The 12,530-nt window shown below is 39.4% G+C and overlaps 1 long non-coding RNA gene across 2 annotated transcripts; it reads right to left on the bottom strand.

Annotated features, from left to right (window-relative positions):
• Positions 1-3,441: 3,441 nt before the first annotated feature.
• Positions 3,442-7,791, bottom strand: LOC139028526 (uncharacterized). Of its 2 annotated transcripts, none has more exons than XR_011480779.1 (3): positions 7,638-7,791; positions 7,441-7,606; positions 3,442-3,484 (listed from the first exon to the last, which is right to left on the bottom strand). It is a non-coding gene; the product is annotated as an uncharacterized lncRNA (long non-coding RNA). The 2 variants fall into 2 exon arrangements; XR_011480778.1 differs by lacking the exon at positions 3,442-3,484 and adding an exon at positions 6,771-6,780.
• Between the last annotated feature and the right edge of the window lie 4,739 nt (positions 7,792-12,530).

The raw sequence follows: 12,530 nt of genomic DNA, 5'->3' as shown, positions 1-12,530 counted from the left end.
TTGCAAGAATTAAGGGTTGATCAGAGCGTTCTGTACTAACAGCAGCAGTCAAGCACCCCTGTAAAACCTTTATTATACACAGATTCAAAATAGCTATTGATAACAAATGTGTATTTTGTGGTTGTACCCAGAGATTCTTGACCATTTATTTTAGAACTGTTCTTATATCAGAAGATTTTGGAGTGAATTAGAATATTTTATTTTAAAATAAACTACTATTAAGTTAATTGAAAGACTCCGATATTTATGTTTTATTTTGATCCAAATTATATGGAACTGGACTTCATTTTCCTTTTTTATTTGTTTATTTTTCACGGCAGATTCTTTATCCATAAAATGAAGTGGCCGGAGAACAAACCCCTCTTCACATTGTTTAAGATAGTATTTCAATTCTATTTTGAAATTATCAGTAAGTGTTAAACACAAAAAGCAATATCTTCTTATGGCTGCAATCCCGTCACCGGGATGATATGACAACAGCCAGTGAAAGTGCAGGGGCCCAAATTCAAACAACAGAAATCTCATAATTAAAATCCTCAGACATTCATGTGTCTTATATCATTTTAAAGATAATCTTGTTGTTAATCCCACCAAGTGTCCGATTTCAAATATGCTTTTCAGCGAAAGCACTGCAAACAATTATGTTGGTCACCACAAAACCACAATAAGCACAGCCATTTTTCCAGCGAAAGATCGCTTTCACAAAAAGCAGAAATAGAGATAAAATTAATCACTAACCTTTGATTATCTTCATCAGATGACACTCATAGGACTTCATGTTACACAATACATGCATGTTTTGTTTGATAAAGTTCATATTTATATAAAAAAAATCTGAGTTTACATTGGCGCGTTACATTCACTAGTTCCAAAAACATCAAGTGATTTTGCATAGCCACATCGTTTCAACAGAAATACTCATCATAAATGTAGATGATAATACAAGTTATACACATGGAATTATAGAATATACCTCTCCTTAATGCAACCGCTGTGTCAGATTTCAAAAAAACTTTACGGAAATATAAACCATGCAATAATCTGAGACGGAGCTCAGAACAATAGCCAAATTAGCCGCCATGTTGGACTCAACAGAAACCAGAAAATACATGATAAATGTTTCCTTACCTTTGATGAAATTCATCAGAATGCAGTCCTAGGAATCCCAGGTCCACAATAAATGCTTGATTTGTTCGATAATGTCCGTTATTTATGTCCAATTAGCTACTTTGGAATTGTTTACCAAACGCGCTAACCAAAGTCACAAAGCGCGTCCACTATAACGTGACGAATGTCCAAATGTTCCGTAACAGTCAGTGAAACATGTCAAACGATGTACTGAATCAATCTTTAGAATGTTGTTAACTACATCTTGAATAACGTTCCAACCGGAAAATTACATTGACTTCAGTTGACCGATGGAACGGAGCTCCCTCTCACGTGAACGCGCCTGTTCAATGATTACTCATTCCTGTCTCCTTCGGCCTAACTTCACATTAGAGTCATCGACAAAGTTTCATTGACTGTTGACATCTAGTGGAAGCCGTAGGAAGTGAAAACTCATCCATATCTCGCTGTAATTTCAACGAGAGCTTGGTTGAAAATCTGCCACCCCCAGAAAAAATCCAAACAGGAAGTGGAACCTCTCAGGTTTTTGCCTGCCATATGAGTTCTGTTATACTCACAGACATAATTCAAACCGTTTTAGAAACTTCAGAGTGTTTTCTATCCAATACTACTAATAATATGCATATATTAGCAACTATGACATAGGAGCAGGCCGTTTACTCTGGGCACCTCTGTGCACCTTTCATCCAAGCTACTCAATACTGCCCCTTCAGCCATAAYAAGATATGTATGTACCATTAAACTTTTTGACATATTGAACATGTATCTTGTTTGTATATTTCTGTTTTTGTATTTGTTTTGTTCATAATAATAAAACATTAAAAAAATTATAAAAACAGTCAAGAATCCAAGCTAACTTGCAACAGTAGCTACTTCCAGACACTAATGAGAGAACAGCTCACTAAACTTTACTCACCCTAGCYGAGCTGGTTAGGCTGTTATGTTATCCAGAGTACAGACTGCAACTGTGTGTCAGAATGTCAGTTTGTAAATTCTGAGCGTTTTGCTCTCGCAGTGTTCAGAGTGCACACTGGATGCTCTGACATCACAACGGCAGTCAAGCACCTAAGCTAACATTGGTTAGATGCTASCTACTTCCAGACACATAATAAGAGGACACCCCACTCTAACAATTTGACTTGCCCTCACAGAGCTGGTACGGCTGTTTTGATGTTATCCGGGGCATTGGTGACTAACTGTGCTGCTTGCAACAATTGAATGACATTTTTTTTGCWGACGTTTACTGACATCGGACATATTCAACGAGTGTTGAGCGTTCGTAAATTCATCAGTTATTCTGCGAGAGTTTTTTGTTAAGACATGTAGCTAGCTAGCTAGGTAAACAATGAACCATAATCCCAACTCATGATGTTACTACCCTGCATGAATCTGCAGGTAGCTAACCACCAGGTTAAATGTTAGCTAGCTATCATTAGGCTCTAAATAGTCAAGCAAATGGCTCTGAGATACAAATAATAACATCATACACATAACGTTAGCTAGTGAGCCAGCCAGCTAACGTTAGCTTGCTAGCTAACAGTACACTTTAACTTGAAATGAAAATATTTRGTCAAAATTAGAAACGTGTAATATCTGAAAATGTAGCTAGCTAGACTATCTTACCCGTGGTCTGAAATCGGAGTAGATAGCCAGAGCGAATTTACCAGCTAGTACGTCTATCAACAGTTGTTGCAGTGACATTCTATTGAAATGGATACTTGCATAGTGGAGTCTTTTGTTAAGAAATATAGCTAGCTAGCTAGCTAAACAATGAACCCTAATCCCAACTCATGATGTTACTACCCTTCATGAATCTGCAGGTAGCTAACCAACCAGGTTCAATGTTAGCTAACTAACATTAGGCTGTAACCAGTCAAATCAAATCAAATCAAGTTTATTTTATATAGCCCTTCGTACATCAGCTAATATCTCGAAGTGCTGTACAGAAACCCAGCCTAAAACCCCAAACAGCATAGCAATGCAGGTGTAGAAGCACGGTGGCTAGGAAAAACTCCCTAGAAAGGCCAAAACCTAGGAAGAAACCTAGAGAGAAACGCAGGCTATGAGGGTTGCCAGTCCCTCTTCTGGCTGTGCCGGGTGGAGATAATAACAGAACTATGCCAAGATGTTCAAAATATTCATAAGTGACGAGCATGGTCAATAATAATCATGAATAATTTTCAGTTGGCTTTTCATAGCGATCATTAAGAGTTGAAAATAGCAGGTCTGGGACAGGTGGCGCGTTCCATAACCGCAGGCAGAACAGCTGAAACTGGAATAGCAGCAAGCCGGCGGACTGGGACAGCAAGGATCATCATGCCCGGTAGTCCTGACGTATGGTCCTAGGGCTCAGGTCCTCCGAGAGAGAGAAAGAAAGAGAGAATTAGAGAGAGCCAAGATTTTCAAAATGTTCATAAATGCAAGCATGGTCAAATAATAATCAGGAATAAATATCAGTTGGCTTTTCATAGCCGATCGTTAAGTATGAAAACAGCAGGTCTGGGACAGGTAGGGTTCCATAACCACAGCAGAACAGCTGAAACTGAATAGCAGCGCAAGGCCAGGCGGACTGGGGACAGCAAGGAGTCATCATGCCCGGTTTGCCGTGAGGTATGGTCCTGGCTCAGGTTCTCCGGAAGAGAGAAAGAAAGAGAGAACGAGAGAATTAAGAGAGAGATACTTTAAACACACAGGACACTGGATAGATAGGAGAAGTACTCCAGTATAACCAACTGACCCTAGCCCCCGACACATAAACTACTGCCAGCATAAATCTGGAGCTGAGACAGGAGGGGTCAGGAAATGGCTCTGAGATGATGAATAATATGAGATATGAATAATATGATCATACACGTAGTGTAGCTAGCTACAGTACACTTTAACTTAAAATGAAACAACTTTCTGTCAAATTAGAAATGGGTAATATCTGAAAATGTAGCTAGGAAGACTTTCTTACCCGCATATACATCCTAGATGGACGTGTCTCCTGTCGGATGCCATGGTTGCCTTAGTTTAAAGATGTAATCCACAGACAGGTGTTTCTCCATCTCCTTAGCTATCATATTCGAATTCCACTGATTTCAAACTCGGTCGTCCAGAAAGTGGAGAGCATACACATAACATTTAGCTAGTGACCAGACAGCTAATGTTAGCTAGCTAACAGTACACTTTAACTTGACATTAGGTTTATGCAGTTTTAATACGCAATATATATATTTTTAAAGCCCGTTAGACAGGATTACCAAGAAATACTGACCAGTTCAAATAGACAGAGCGTGCTATATGCAGACCAATCCAAACTCATCTCTCGGCAATGTCCAGCCCACTCATTATCTGAGCCCAATCATGGCTAGCGGGAAGGTTGCTGGCTTTTTTCTATGGCTAAACCAACTAGGCTCGTAATTTAACTATTTTATTTCATATTTACAGATGACTACAAGTGTGTTATTAACTTCTCACGATCACCAACCCTGATCCGGTAGCAGCCCCCACCCCCCACCCCACTGAGTAGCATAGCTAGCAACAGCGTCACAAGTAAACTTGTAGCATCTTAATATCATTAAATCACAAGTCTACAGACACCAGATGAAAGATACAGGTATGTGAAGTAAAGCCACCAATTTCAGATTTTTAAAATGTTTTTACAGGAAGACACAATATGTAAATTATTAGCTAACCACGTTAGCAAAGGACACGATATTTTTACTCCCAACAGCTTTTTCCTGCGTCAGTAGCTATCAAAATTCGACGAAATAAAAATAGTATATAGCCACTAACCAAGAAACACTTCATAAGATGACAGTCTGATAACATATTTATGGTATAGCACTAGTTTTTTTTTTTTAAATGTGCATTTTTCAGGTATAAATCACAGTTCTACATTGCAGCTGCAATTCGAAAAGGTGCCGACCAAGCCAGAACAATTACAGAGACCAACGTCATATAACTAATTACTCATTTTAAAACATTTCAGAAAAATAACACAGCGTACAGATATTGAAAGCCCCAACACTGGTGAATCAAACAATATTTCAGATTTATAAATGTTTTATAACGAAACAAAATGTAGCGCAAATTAGCATAGCTATACCAGGCAGATTCGGCTGGGCGCCCACGGCAAGTTCACATGCAAAACAAATATGATTAACATCGTAAATTGCGGTCTTACTATGGCTTGATCTTTCATCAGAATGTTGATCAAAGTGTCCTTTGTCAAGATGAGTCGTTGGTTCCGTTCAGACATGTTCCTTTCCCACTCCATTTAGCACAGGTAGCCGGTCGAGTGGCACGGATTTCTCAAACGATACTAAAATCAGACAACGAACACCGCACAAACTCCCGGAAAAATTCAAATAATCTGATTAAACTATATTGAAAAAACATACATTACGATGATATGGTCAACATGTGTATCAAACAAAATCGACACGGAGATAGTTTTCATACATAACGCCAGCAAAACAGTACACAATCGCAGCTCCAATTCGAGCGATTTCAGTAAACCGGAGTTTGTCGGTCACGCCAAAGAAATGGCTCCATTTCACGTCAGTCCCAGATAAACAAAGAATTTCTCCTCTGACGTCCTCTTGACAACCAGAGGAAGGCGAATGAAGTGTGTTTCTGGTCATAGGGGCACGACCAATATAGGCAGAGCTTTGAAGCCAGCATAACACATCTTGATTTTATGTTCCTTGGTCATGGAAAGTGCTGTGAAATGACTTCTGTATCACTCAGAGACAAAATTGAAACGGTTTTAGAAACTAGAGATTGTTTTCTTCAATGGTATTTTATAATGCATATAGTAAGAGCAATAATTGAATAAGAGCAGTTTAATCTGTAGAGCAAATTATGCAATGCGAAAATAAGCACCCCCTGATATCCAAGAAGTTTTTAAGGCACATGAAAGTTCCACATGGTTCAGCCATTTCTGCCAAAAAACGCATTTTGATTTAAAAAAATAAAGTTTACTTTCAAACGGCTCTCCTGTGAATAGTGACGCGCGACATATGCCTGGTTTTCTGATACAGGTCACAAATAAAATTCTATGACTTTGTGTGACTTTCGCAGCTAGTGACCACTTTGCAGAGCTGCAACTCAGGTAAGATTCATGACAATAAATGCCAACCTGGGTAACTATTAGCTAAGGATTTTAGATAAGTTCGTACGGCTTCCATGAGAGTGCAGCACCAACCTAAAAGGGCCACTATCAGTTGATACTTATGACAAATCTTTAATGCCTATTGTGTAGCTATTTGTCCTGTTGTAACTGCGTTCTTTCTTTTTGTGCTAAAATCTATATTTTTCATAAAAAACGTGCATCAAATATGACCACCGACTTGTTTCTCGTTTCTTATGTTCTAAAATGGCTTCTCAGTAATAACATTATGGTTTGTTGACACCTGCAAGATCTGCAAAATTAATTAACATGGAATCCGCAGTAGGGGGAAACAGTCACACCACCATTGTTATTGATGCTGATCTGAGGAGAGTCGCGCCGGCATGGTAGAAAAAAAAATGTGTGAATTATTCTGCCCTACAAGCAAAGGCAGTAACTGCTCATTTGTCGAAAATTAGTTAATGTCATTTTTGCTACATTAATACATGCTTAAAACCTGTTGAGCCAGGGGTGCCGCTAGCACTCTCCACATTCCACTGAAAAGGCAGAGCGGCAAATTCAAAAAAACATTTTTTTTAAATATTTAACTTTTACACATTAACAAGTCCAATACAGCATATGAAAGGCAGACATCTTGTGAATCTAACCACCATGTTCGATTTTTAAAATGTTTTACAGGGAAGACAAAATATGTAAATCTATTAGCTAACCACGTCAGCAAAAGAGAGCACTTTTCTAACTGCATCAGTTTTTTACTCCGTCACTAGCTATCACTAATTCGACCAAATGAAGATATATATAGCCACTAACCAAGAAACAACTTCATAAGATCACAGTCTGATAACATATTTATTGTGTAGCATATTTTTTTTTTGAAAAATGTGTATATTTATGGTATAAATCATAAATTACATTTCAGCTACAATCAGAAAGCAGCCATAACATTTACAGACACCAACATCAAATACCTAATTACTCCTCATAAAACATTTCTGAGAAATACATACTGTGCAGCAATTGAAAAACAGGATTCTTGTGATTCCAGACAACATTTCCGATTTATTAAATGTTTTACATCGAAAACTAAATGTAGCGCTAAATTAGCATAGCCACGCCAGACAGACACACTTGGCGCGCGCGCGACCAGTTGACATGCACGACAGATATATGAAATAACATTATAAATTTGGTCTTACTTTGGCTGATCTTTCATCAGAATGTTGATCAAGTTGTCCTTAGTCCAGAAGAGTCGTTCAATCCATTCAGAATGGCAACTTTCCATCTTCATTTAGCAGGGGTACTCGTCGAGTGGCACGGAACTCTCCAACGTAAACAAAGTAAACATTACGGAACACGGCAAAACTCCCGAAAAAATTCAAATAATCTGATAAACATATTGAAAAAACATACATTACGATGACATGGTCTCATTTATCAAATCAAATCCGAGCTGGAGATAGTTCACATCCGAAACGGCAGCAAAACAAAACATGATATCTCTCCCAAGTCGCACGCTTCTGACTTCCTGAAATTGACGGTCACGTCAAAGAAAAGGTCTTATTCACGTCAGAACAAGATAAACGCATGATTTCTCCTCTGACGTCCTCTTGACACCAGAGGAAGGCGTACGAGATGTGTTTCGGGTCATAAGGGCATGACCATGTATAGGCAGAGCGTTGAAGCGAGCATAAACATCTTGCATTTTACTTCCTGGTCGGGAAAGTGCTGCCAAAGGACTTGTGTTCCACTCAGAGAAAAAATTAAACGGTTTTAGAAACTTGAGACTCTTTTCTATCCAATACTATTAACAATATGCATATTGTAAGAGCAGAAATTGATTAAAAGGCCGTTTGAAAATGTGCGCATATTTTTCAGTTTTTCCAATTCGCCCCCTATAGCCCAAACAGGTTAATCATGTGGACTAGTATCCTGCCTCTATTGTATTGTGGTTGGAGAAAATGGGGGTCATGTTAAAAGTAACTGCCTAAATTACTGTGAAACCAAGGTAAATAAAATCATTTTTTCTCAGTTCCACGCTATGAGCAGTTACTGCCTTTTTGCTTGTTAGGGCAGTTTTGTGCTCTTCTATTGCACTTACAATGATGTCCGATTGTAAAACACAGCGTGTTTTTTTGTTGATTTTTTTTAACCTTTATTATTATTCCCCGCAACCCTACCACCGTGTTAGTTGTTTACAGTAGTTGTTGTAATAGTTGTTGTAATAAAATAATAGTTGTTGTAACAACGGTCACGGCTGTTTCACCATTAAGGATTCCGCTTTCAGAGGCACTGCTGGTTTGAGTTCTTTAATGAGCGATCCACTTAACTGCACTGAACAAAAATATAAACTCAACATGTAAAGTGTTGGTCCCATATTTCATGAGCTGAAATAAAAGATGCCAGAAATGTATCAATAGATACATAAAGTGTGGGTTTTGCTAGGCTTAGCGTGCTAAAATAACTATAAAACTAGAAGGATTTTACATTAATTAAAGTTTGAGCTACTGACACATGTAGGCCTGACAATTTGTCTTTGTTCTCAGGAGTAACAGGTTCTCTCAGGAGTAACAGGTTCTCTCATAATCCATCATTACACAAGTACACCTTACGTAGGGGACAATAAAAGGCCACTCTAAAATGTGCAGTTTTGTCACACAACACAATGCCACAGATTTCTCAAGTTTTGAGGGAGTGTACAATTGACTTGTTGGTTGCAGGAATGTCCACCAGAGCTGTTGCCAGAGAATTTAATGTTAATTTCTCTACCATAAAAACATCATTTTAGAGAATTTGGCAGTACGTCCAACCGGCCTAACAACTGCAGGACCTCCATATCCGGCTTCTTTGCCTGRAGGATCATCTGAGACCAGCCACTCGGACAGCTGATGGGTATGTGGGTTTGCACAACCGAAATATTTATGCCAAAAATAGATACTGACGGATTTTCTGATGGGGGGGGACGTAATCCATTTTAGAATGAGGCTGTAACGTAACAAAATGTGTAAAAAGTAAAGGGGTCTGAATATTTTGAGTGCACTCTACTACTTGATGATAAACAGAAGGTTTATGAATCTATTTGGACCCAGTAATGACGATCTAAATTAATTAGAAAATATTTATAATAATCAAATTAGTCTCCAGGATTTAAAAAATATATATTATAATGGTAGGGGACTGCAACAAAATTTGAAGGATATCAATAGACCGAAAAGGCAATCATACTACCAACTATCACCCTCTGGCACACAAAGAGATTATGAATACTATGGACCCGTTATAACTGAATCATATTTGGAGGCTGATCTCATAAGATATATACTTGGAGGAGGTAGTCGATTGATTCTTTTCTGGTATCCTTTTCTATGGGGCTAAAAGTGAAAACAAGTATTGATTGATGATCGAATGCACRCTGATCATCAACTTARATCCCTCCATATACCTATGACAGACTTTTCATGAGGAAGGGATATTGGAAATTTGCACTACTTTCTTAACAAAATTGAAGGGATTTTGTGCAATGTACTGATCATGTGAAGAAGCAGAGAATAGGTGAAAGTCTAAAGGGTCCTGCTGCTGACATTGAGMTTTTTTAAGATCAGAAATCCCACAGCTACTCCTACTGATTACATGAAAGCTKTTGAAACTGCATTCGGAACCACTGAGAGCGCATCTGATCTGATGGGAAGGTTCAGAAACATATTGCAGAATGAGAGAGAGAAGCTTTATATCTGCTGAGGTTGAACAAACTGCTGCACAGTGTGGTTCGCAAAAGTGAAATTGTACTGTCTGAGATTAATTGAAAATGCATTGAACAGGTTGTGAGAGGTGCACTAGCACACGACATGGTTGCTCTTTGCATATGAATAACCTACAAGCTGCGTGATCCACATGCCTTCTGAGCTGCTTCACGAGGTAACGGAAGAGCATGGTCGTGCACAGACCTTTTGGGAGGGCAGGTTCTCAAAAAAAAGGCCAGCCCCCCCCCCCCCCTTAAAAACAATTTTCATAATTCGAAATTCACAACATACCAACTATCTCTGTAACCAAAATGTCCACATTTACAGTGCCTTGCGAAAGTATTCACCCCCCTTGGCATTTTTCCTATTTTGTTGGCTTATAACCTGGAATTAAAATTGATTATTTGGGGGTTTGTATCATTTAATTTACACAACATGATTACCACTTTGAAGATGCAAAATATGTTTTAATTGTGAAACAAACAATAAGACAAAAAAACATTAAACTTGAGTGTGCATAACTATTCACCCCCCCAAAGTCAATACTTTGAAGAGCCATTTTTTGCAGCAATTACAGTTGCAAGTCTCTTGGGGTATGTCTCTATAAGCATGGCACATCTAGCCACTGGGATTTTAGCCCATTCTTCAAGGCAAAACWGCTCCAGCTCCTTCAAGTTGGACCGGTTCCGTTGGTGTACAGCAATCTTTGTCATACCACAGATTCTCAATTGGATTGAGGTCTGGGCTTTGACTAGGCCATTCCAAGACATTTATCTTGGAAATAATCATCTGGGCTAGACAATCTGGACCCTCTCTAAAATTATCCGCAGCAATTATTGCAACCCCTAATAATAGCCTGTTCAACCTCTTTCGTATCGTCTGAGATCCCTAAAGATTGGAAAGCTGCCACGGTCATCCCCCTCTTCAAAGGGCGAGACACTCTAGACCTAAACTGTTACAGACCTATATCCATCCTGCGATGCCTTTCTAAAGTCTTCGAAAGCCAAGTTTAAGAAACAGATCACCGACCATTTCGAATCCCACAGTGCCTTCTCCACTATGCAATCTGGTTTCCGAGCTGGTCATGGGTGCACCTCAGCCACGCTCAAGGTCCTAAACGATATCATAAGTGCCATCGATAAAAGATAGTACTATGCAGCCGTCTTCAGCCGTCTTCATCGATCTGGCCAAGGCTTTCGACTCTGTCAATCACGCATTCTTATCGGCAGACTCAATAGCCTTGGTTTCTCAAATGACGGCCTCGCCTGGTTCACCAACTACTTCTCAGATAGAGTTCAGTGTGTTAAATCAGAGGGCCTGTTGTCTGGACCTCTGGTAGTCTATGGAGGTGCCACAGGGCTCAATTCTCGGGCCGACTCTTTTCTCTGTATATATCAATGATGTCGCTCTTGCTGCTGGTGATTCTCTGATCCACCTCTACGCATACAACACCATTCTGTATACATCTGGCCCTTCTTTGGACACTGTGTTAACAAACCTCCAAATGAGCTTCAATGCCATACAACACTTCTTCCGTGGCCTCCAACTGCTCTTAAATGCTAGGAAAACTAAATGCATGCTCTTCAACCGATCTGCCCGACTAGCATCACTACTCTGGACGGTTCTGACTTAGAATATGTGGACAACTACAAATACCTAGGTGTCTGGTTAGACTGTAAACTCTCCTTCCACTCACATTAAGCATCTCCAATCCAAAATGTAATCTAGAATCAGCTTCCTATTTCGCTACAAGGCCTCTTTCACTCATGCTGCCAAACATACCCTCGTTAYACTGACTATCCTACCAATCGTTGACTTCGGGGATGACATTTACAAAATAGCCTCCAACACTCTACTCAGCAAATTGGATGTAGTTTATCACAGTGCCATCCATTTTTTCACCAAAGCCCCATATACTACCCACCACTGCGACCTGTATGCTCTCGTTGGCTGGCCCTCGCGACATATTTGTCACCAAACCCACTGGATCCAGGTCATCTTTAAGTCTTTGCTTGGTAAATCCCTGCCTTATCTCAGCTAACTGGTCACCATAGCAACACGCACCCGTAGCACGTGCTCCAGCAGGTATATTTCACTGGTCATCCCCAAATCCAACACCTCCTTTGGCCACCTATCCTTCCAGTTCCCTGCTGCCAATGACTGGAACAAATTGCAAAAATCCCTGAAGCTGGAGACCTATATCTCCCTCACTATCTTTAAGCATCAGCTGTCAGAACAGCTTACCGATCACTGCACCTGTACACAGCCCATCTGTAAATAGCCCACCCAACTACCTCATCCCCATATTGTTATTTATTTTGCTCCTTTGCCACCCAGTATCTCTACTTGCACATCATCATCTGCACATCTATCACTCCAGTGTTAATGCTAAATTATKATTATTTTGCCACTATGGCCAATTTATTGCCTTACCTCCCTAATCTTGCTACATTTGCACACACATACAATATACATACAATATACAATATATTTTTCTATTGTGTTATTAACTGTACGTTTGTTTGTCCCATGTGTAACTCTGTGTTGTT

Source organism: Salvelinus sp. IW2-2015, linkage group LG13, assembly GCF_002910315.2.
Source record: "Salvelinus sp. IW2-2015 linkage group LG13, ASM291031v2, whole genome shotgun sequence".
Classification (NCBI taxonomy): Eukaryota; Metazoa; Chordata; class Actinopteri; order Salmoniformes; family Salmonidae; genus Salvelinus; species Salvelinus sp. IW2-2015.
This window is presented reverse-complemented; position numbering and strand designations above follow the sequence as displayed.